This window comes from Pseudocercospora fijiensis (genome assembly GCF_000340215.1).
Source record: "Pseudocercospora fijiensis CIRAD86 unplaced genomic scaffold MYCFIscaffold_3, whole genome shotgun sequence".
NCBI classification, from domain to species: domain Eukaryota; kingdom Fungi; phylum Ascomycota; class Dothideomycetes; order Mycosphaerellales; family Mycosphaerellaceae; genus Pseudocercospora; species Pseudocercospora fijiensis.
In genome coordinates, this window is record NW_006921534.1 from 4,407,691 (window position 1) to 4,416,183 (window position 8,493).

Consider the following 8,493-nt stretch of genomic DNA (forward strand, 5'->3'; position numbering starts at 1 on the left):
TTGTCTTTCTTAATCTAGATCTTCTTTTCCTAGTAGGCTTTATTATAGTTGTCCTATGCTTCCTAGGTATAGGTTTGTATCTACTGCCTCCTAGCCTTCCTTACTGCTTTAACCTTCCTTATATACTTACTAGTCTAGTATAGTTACTAATATAGTAAATGTTTCTTTGCTAGGGTATGCTTTCTAGCTACCTGTTTTAGGATTCCTATTAGTTCTTCTACTGCTTTATTAATGTCCTCTAGCCTTAGTAGGTGCTTTGTTAAGAGTTCCTCTAGTTTTAGGTCCCTTTCTAGTTCCTCCCTAATCCTGCCCTATTAGGTACCCTTCTAGTTAAGCTTCTCCTCTAGTTCCCTTTCCTAATTAGCTTAGACATTTAGCTTAATCTGTACCGGGAAGTGGTCTAATAATTCTTCTAGTTCCTAGTTGATCCTATATCTTGTAATCCTGTTCCTAATCTAATATAATATAAAGTATAGGTCTAGTATGCTACTGCTTCCTCTTACCTCCTAAGTAATTAGTCCCTTTAGGGTAACAATTTCTATTTCTTCCCTCTCTAATATATCAATTAGTCTTCCTACTAGGAAGTAGTAAGCTAGGGTAAAGTCTAAGCCCTAGAGGGGGTAGTAGAGGTTGAAATCCCTAAGTAGGATTTAGTAGGTGTTCCCCTAGATAACTCTAGGTAGTCTTTCTAGGGTTTTTAGTTAGGTACTGCTTCTTAAGTCTAGTAGTAGGTTGTATATATAGTAGACTTAGAGTGTACCTTAGGATGTCTCTACTTAAACTAATATTAGGTCCCTATCCTCCTATAGTAGAGCCTGCTAGGTTTCTGTATCTATCTCCTTACTAATATAGATGTATGTCCTTAGGGCTCCCTAGTTGTAGATAATTGGGTAGTATCTTAGGTCTTTAACTGTTGCTAGTCTCTTTATATATAGGTTGAGCTAGGGCTCTTAGATTGCAATAATGTAATGTTCTTTTAGGTTTAGTGCTTAAAGGAAGCTCCTCTGTACCTTGTCTTTACTCTTGTTAATATTGTACTATATAATGTTTAGTGATGTTGCAATGTTTATTAGGTTTTATCTATATTATTTCCCTATAAGTTTTCCTTTAGTCTTCCCTCACTTTAGACTAATATTTGACTAAGCTTTGTCTACCCTGCTTCCTTTCCTATAATGTTAAGGTATCTTAGTCTCCCTAGTTGCTAGTAACTCTCTTATACTAGTAAGGCCCTAAATGTGAACCTATTATCTTATCTAGACCTCTTTTGTAGCACTTAGCTAGGTTGCTTCTGTACCTGGCTGCCCTAGCTTATTATATATCTTTTTAGTATATTAATTCTAGCTTCCTTTGCCTTCCTCGCTGCCTGTATTCTTACTAGGTATTCCTTCGCCTAAGAGGGGTGTCTTTTAGTATAGTATATATATCTTGCTTCTCCCTTATGTGCTTTGCATTCTTTAACCTAGTAATCCCCTATATAATAGGAGCAGGTGTTAGTTGTCTTTATACACTTAGCTGCTAAGTGTCTATAGTATTAATATTTAAAGCACTGCATTATCCTATAGTTGCTTCTGTGTATCTCTGTTTCTAATCTCTTATAGTCCTAGAACAACCCCTAGTCTAGCACTATATTAGCTTGCTCTATACTCCCTATCTAGATAATTAGGGAAGACTGCTTCTTAGTCTCCTCGATTTTCCTTTTGATCTATACTACTTTTGTGATCTTTAGGCCTAGGTATATAGCTTAGTTTTGTCTCTATAGGCTCTTAATATCCTGTTCTTCCTTAAAGCTTCTTATTATACTATAGGCTATAATCATAAATTGCTATTAGGAGACCTTTGCTGTTTTCCCTATCTTAGTTGTCTATTCTTTTTGTGTTTCTAGCTTCTTTTTGTCCTACTCTTATACTATAAATAGCTTAATTACCCCTTTTCCTTCGTTCCTAGCCCTAATTACCTCTTTAACTATAATTCTTTCTATAATCTCTTTCCCTATAAGTCCTTAGATTTCCTTTTACTCCTATAGGTCCGTAATGTAGACTCTAACTACTATCCTCGGGGGTTTTAGCGCCTCCTAACTAGCTACTACTGCCTAGGTACGGTAGTTTAGGCTTGTTTCCTATTGTTTCTTTGTAATCTTTGCTGCGACTATATTAGCTACCTTTGTAATTACGTAGCTTACCTAGTTGTAGATTGCTTTCAGTCCTCTAAGGAGTTCTAAGATTATTATTCTATTCGCCCTCTTAGGGGTTCTTCTATCTTCCGCCTTTAGTACCTCCTCTGCCCTAGTATATAGTGCTTTCTATTCGTCCTCCCTTCCTTCTTAACTGTCTTCCCTTCGTCTCTAATTGTTCGCTGCCATTTTTCCCGGGTTCTAACAAAGAATAATAGCGTTTATCCCTATATATAATAAACTATAAAGTAATATATATCTATAAGAATTAAGGGCTATCGACTAATTATAATACAAGCGCGCCTTCCCTACTATAATAGGTAGGCGTACGAGGTATTATAGCACTGCCTCTGTTCTAAGTAATATCGTACCGAGTTCTTTGCGTCTACTCTTAGAAGACCTAGCAATGTCCGCTTCCGAGGGTTGTCCGCTTCCGAGGGTTTGTTCTTATTATTACAAGGACTATTATTTACTATCGTAGTTTCGCTAGCCCTAATTAGTTAGGTTTAGTAGCCTTTAATTGTCAATCTTATCTTATCTTTTTAAAAAACACAGTTCGTCTAGTTTCTATAGGTAAAGGCTATTATAAGTGCAATAGTTAAGGTTTGCTTCGCTTAAAGGGTCGGAAAGATCGAGGAGTAACCTATTGTCCGCAAGATCGACCCCGGCTAGCTTAGCTCTATAGTTTTTGCCCTTAGTTAGTCTATTAGTCGCTTAATCTTTTAAGCGGCTCTTAGTATTTTAACTTAGCCTTAAAGTTTTAATTAAACCTTTAATATAGCTATTATTTTAACTTAGCCGGTATAGTATAGGTAAGGTTGTATCTATAGGTATAGCGATAATAGTAGGTAATATTAATAATAGCGGCGCTAGCCGTCTTAGCGCTAACTTTACCTTCTTCCTATTTCTCCTTAGACTAGTAACACACTTAGTAACACCGTTACTAATATAGCCGCGCCGGCCGCGCCGTCGTTATTATTATTATTACTATCTACGCGCGCGCTATCCCCGCCGACCGCCTAGGCCTCGAGATTTCGATAGAATAATAGAGAGCGCTAAGAGAAGGGTCTTATAGGGTATACTAGTAAAGAGGTAGTTTTCTAAAAGAGTAGCGAATAGTTAACGCGTTATAGCGCGCTTATTAATACTCGGTACGCGTTTACTATAGTAGTATAGTCTTATTGTCCTAGTTTACCGGCCTCTAATTAGTTAGCTAATAGTACCCCGGGGGTAGTATTATTCCTAGGCGATATTATAGGCCCTTAGCCTTCTTCTTGTTCTTTATACTAGTCTAATACTTATCTAACAACTTAGTTATGTCCTCGAAGGAACCTTTAGCTTCCTACGAGTCCTATTTAGGCGAATAGCCTTACTATCTTAATAGGTATTCCTTCTTGCCTTGCCTAGTCTAGTGCTTTAGAATGCGTTCTATAGACTATAGCTCTTTACTATCGGCTAAGACTTCTTCTAACTTAGTAGGCGCTTTATCGCCTTCGTACTAGTAGTATAGTTTAAGGAGGGATACGTAGAAGGTATTATAGATAGTATAATAAGAAGGAAGCTATAACTAATAGGCCTATAGAGAGGAGCCTTTAACTTCTCGGATGCGGAATAGGCTAATATATCTTAGTGCGAGCTTAGGCCTTGTTTTGCTATTAGGGGATAGGTGTTTACGGATTTAGAGGTTCTTCGTACTAAGTATAACTATATCGCCTTATTTAAAGGTTATTAGCGTATAGTATTTGTTATAATAGGCCTTCTAATAGGCCTAGGCCTTTGCTAGTTTGTTAGCTATCTTAGCGTGAATTTCTCGTATCTTTTAAACCCTCTTAATAGCCGCTAGTATCTTAGGTTAACCTGCTTCCCTTTCCTTACGCTCGGCCTCGAGCGATAGGGGGTCTTACAGTACAGCAGCGTTCTAGCCTATTATAGCGAAATAAGGTAACACCTTAGTAGATAAGCAGATACTATTATAATGTACGAATTCGGCTAGTTATAGGAGGTTAACCTAGTCGTTAGGGTTCTTATTAATGTAACTGCGTAGGTATTGCTATAGCGTAGCATTTTGCCTCTCGGTCTAGCTATCTGTTTATAGATAGAAGGCTATAGACAGCCGATACTTAAGTCTTAGCTATAGGCATATCTTACTCTAATAATAAGATATAAATGTCGAACCCCTATTAGAGACTATCCCCTTAGGGGTCCCCTAATAGCTATAGAAGATATTGTTCTATAGTGCTTTAGCTATATTAATAGCCGTCTAGTCTTTCCGGGTAGGAATGTAACGAGCGCCCTTAGTAAACCGGTCTACGATAACTAGGATAGTATTATATATGTCCTTACTATCTCTACGCTTAGTAGGCGGAAGGCCTATAATAAAATCTATTATAAGCTTAGTAAATAGCTTCTTTAGAGCAGGGAGTAAAGACAACTCGCTAAATAGTAAGTGCTTTAGTGCTTTAACTCGCTAGTATACTATATAGGTCTGTATATACTCCTTTATATACCGCTTACTATTTAGCTAGTAGTATATACGCGATAGTAACTCGTACGACCTCTCTATACTATAGTAACTAGCGAGCTTACTATTATAGTGCCTCTTTAAAAGCTCTTATCTAATCGATTGTTTAGCGGGGACATAGTATCTACCCTTAAACTTTAAGTAACCCTTATCGTCGATCGACTAATTATTACTCTTACTAGATCGAGTCGTTCGCCTACTTATAAGCTTATCGATACGTTTAGTAGCAAAGGCGTCCCTCTACTAAGTACGTAACAGCTCGTCTATAAACGATTAACTATCCCTATTTGTAAGGTTATTTAATAGCACCCTCGCTATCGAACGAGGTACGTATTATATGTATCTAATAGCACTAGTAGCCGGATTAACTGCAACCTCTTCTATAGTGCTGTCGCTATAGATAGCAATATCTTTAATCGAGTCGTTATAGCTCGAGCGATCTACGTCCTTCTTAACGTATGCTAGAAGAACGATAACTCCGCTATAGTATTTGTTACCGCCGCGGGGTCCGGAAGTCCGCTTATCCTACGCTTGCTTGTTAACAGTACGGGCTATAGCAATCTTACACTATAGGGTTAGAAACAATAAATTAATAGATTGCTAAGTCTCGCTATCGTAATTAGGCCGCCTCGATAGGCTATCGGTAGGGTTACTTACGCCTAGCTAGTATAATGTGTTAGGATCGAACCTAGCGAGATAGACGGCCTATCTAGCCTGTCGACCTATAACCCTAGTAACCTTAGTAATACTACGGAGGTTGTTATAGTCTATATAGACCTATATTATATATTAAGCCCTATCGAGGTAGTGCCTCTAATGCTTAAAGGCCTCGATAATAGCTAAGAGCTCTTACTCGTAGGTCTCGTAGCGACGCTTAGCATTAATTATCTTCCGTAAGAAGAAGGCAATTAGGTACTAGTAGGTGTTATTAGCCTATTATAATATAATAGCTAATATAGCGAACTATAAAGCGTTAGTTTCAATTCGGATCTACTTGCTTAGCACGAAATAGTATAATAAGGGGACTTTAGTAAAGCGTTACTTTAGACCGTTAAAAGCGGCTTGTGCTCTATTAGTCTATTTAAACTCTCTAGTTAGGTTAGCCTTAGTTTTAGTAAGCTTAGTTAGAGGCATTATATACCGTAAATAGCCCTTAATAAAGCGACGATAGAAATTAGCGAAGCCGAGGAACGACTATAGCTCCTTAATTAACGTAGGAATAGGCTATTTAGTAATAGTTTTAATCCGATTAGGATTAGCCTTAATATCCTTAGTTAATACGAGGAAGCTAAGGAAGGACACCTCCTTAGTAGCAAAGGTGTATTTAGAAGGCTTGTAATATAGCCTATAGGCCCTTAGGCGATCGAGTACCTTACGGACTATAGCCTAGTATTCCGCAATATTAGGCGAGTATATATAAACTAGGATATTATCTAGGTAAACTATATAGAGGTAGTCTAATAGGCCTAATAGGGCCCGATTGATATAGGACTAGAATATAGTAGGGGCATTAGCTAGCCTAAATAGTATAACTAAGTACTCGAAATAGCTATAACGAGTGCAAAAGGCTGTTTTCTATTTATCGCCCTTAAGAATATAGATACGGTAATAGGCGTCTTTAATATCTAATATAGTATAGTAGTAGGTACTAGAAAGGCGGTCGAGGGTCTTATTAATAAGCGGAGGTAGATAGCGGTCTTTAATAGTAATAGCATTAAGTCTACGGTAATTAATATATAGGCGTAGGCTACTATCCTTCTTTAGTACGAATAGAATAGGTATACTAGCGGGGCTATTACTATACTAAATTCGACTATTAGCTAGGTTCTTATCTAGGTACTTACGTAATATAGCAAGCTCTCGTTTACTAAGGTTATAGAGGGGACTAAAAGAGACCTCTTTACTCTCTATAATATTAATCTTATAATCCGTCTCTTTAAATATAGGCAATGTCGATGCTAGGTAGTGTTTAAACATATCGATATAGGTCTCTCGAATAGGTTATAGTATACGAGCGAGCTAATTAGGGTCTATACTATTAGGGGGCATAGGTTTATCGTTATCTCCGCCGAGAAGGTTAGCTGTCGGATTAGCTAAGGCAGGTATTAGGTTGCTAATAAATAGGACCCTAATATCGTTAGGGCACTCGCTAACATTAATATATTTAATGTCCTCTTTCCTAGCGATTCTAAATCGCTACTATTAAAGGCCTAAGTCTATAGTTATAGCGTAGTGTTTAAGGACAGGGTTACTAATAACAATAGTAGCTCCCCTATATAGCTAGTCTATATCTACTACGTAGGCAGTAAAGTCTAGTAGGCGCTTATTGCCGAGGTCGTCTTTTAGAACTATAGGAACATAGTAGGCCCTATAAGTTAAGTGCCGAGCGTTATTAAACTAAGTAAGGGTTAGCAGGTTAGTCCTAGGCAATTGTTAAAGGTCTAATTGCTTAGCTAGGCGATAGCTAATAAGGGTACTAACTAAATTTCCTAGATCTAGCATAACCTTAGTCTTATAATTAGTGCTATACGAGTCCGATACGAGATAGGTACGTATAATAGCTAGCATAATATCGATAGTCTTACGCTATATAAGGCTAATAGTTAGTATAGCGCTTATTCTCTTTTCGAAGGTTAGCCTACGGAGGTAGCGTTAGCTACTAAGAGGTGCTTTCGGTACTTAGTAGTAGTACGGTCGATTCGGGCCTAGTCCTTAGGTTTATCGTATTAGCCTAGTAGATAGCTAGTACTATTATAGTTAAAGCACTTCAATCCGGTTAGGAGATTGCTATAGCCGCTATTACTGTTATTATTAGCTAAGCGATTAGTACTATAGGGATACGAGCCCCTTCTACGGCCCCTATTACGGCCTCCTCTATATAGCCGCCGGCTACGGCCTCTTCTACGGTCGTTATTACTATTCCTATTATTAGCGTTATTGTCTTAGTAGGAACCTTAGTTTCCTCCGTAGGCACTACGGTTACTACGGTTAGTACTAGTTAGTCGAATCCTCGACTCTAGCTATTACTAAAGCTAAATAGCTCGTTTAGCTATTTCTACTTCGACTATAAATTAAATGCGTATTAGATTAGCCTGTTCGAATATACGGCGGCGGTCTAATTTAAGGACTAATTCCTATCTTAGTTTAGGGCGTATTTCGGAGATCTATATAGAATTAGTTTTAGCTAGAAGGTTATCCTCGAGGGTTTTTAAATAGACTTTAAATAAGCGAGCCGATTAATTAGTCTTTTGTTTAGCTCGAAGGTATTAGTCCTAAGCGTGTTATTGCCTTAGTATAGGGTTTCTAAGGGTGTCTAGTATAATAGTCTTATAGGTTTTCTACTAAATAGTAGCCTAGTTACTAAGGGAATCAAAATAATTATCCTAAGTACGTTTTAGGTCGCTATTAATATACTATATAGCGTATACGACTAAGGAATAGTTATCTAGTAGCGCTCTTAGTATATTGCGCTAGTTAAGCTTATAGTTACGAATATAGTCGTTATATTGCTTCCGACTAGAGCTATTAAATACGGTAAAGTCCTTAAGTTTAGTATCCTTCTTTTAAATAGTTAGTAAGGAAGGCCCTACTACTAGTCTAGTATTAGATACTAGGGACTCCTATAGGCGGCGAATTTCGAGGAGATTATCCTTTAGCTATTGTTCTTAACGCAAGGTAGTAAGCCTGTTTTAGGTAGCTTCTTAAAGTCTCGCTACTAGCTAGGGGCTAAAGGCTAGTTAGCTATATCGACGGTTAATTGTAATAGGGGTTATATTAGTAGGTAGATAGGGTAGTAGTAGGT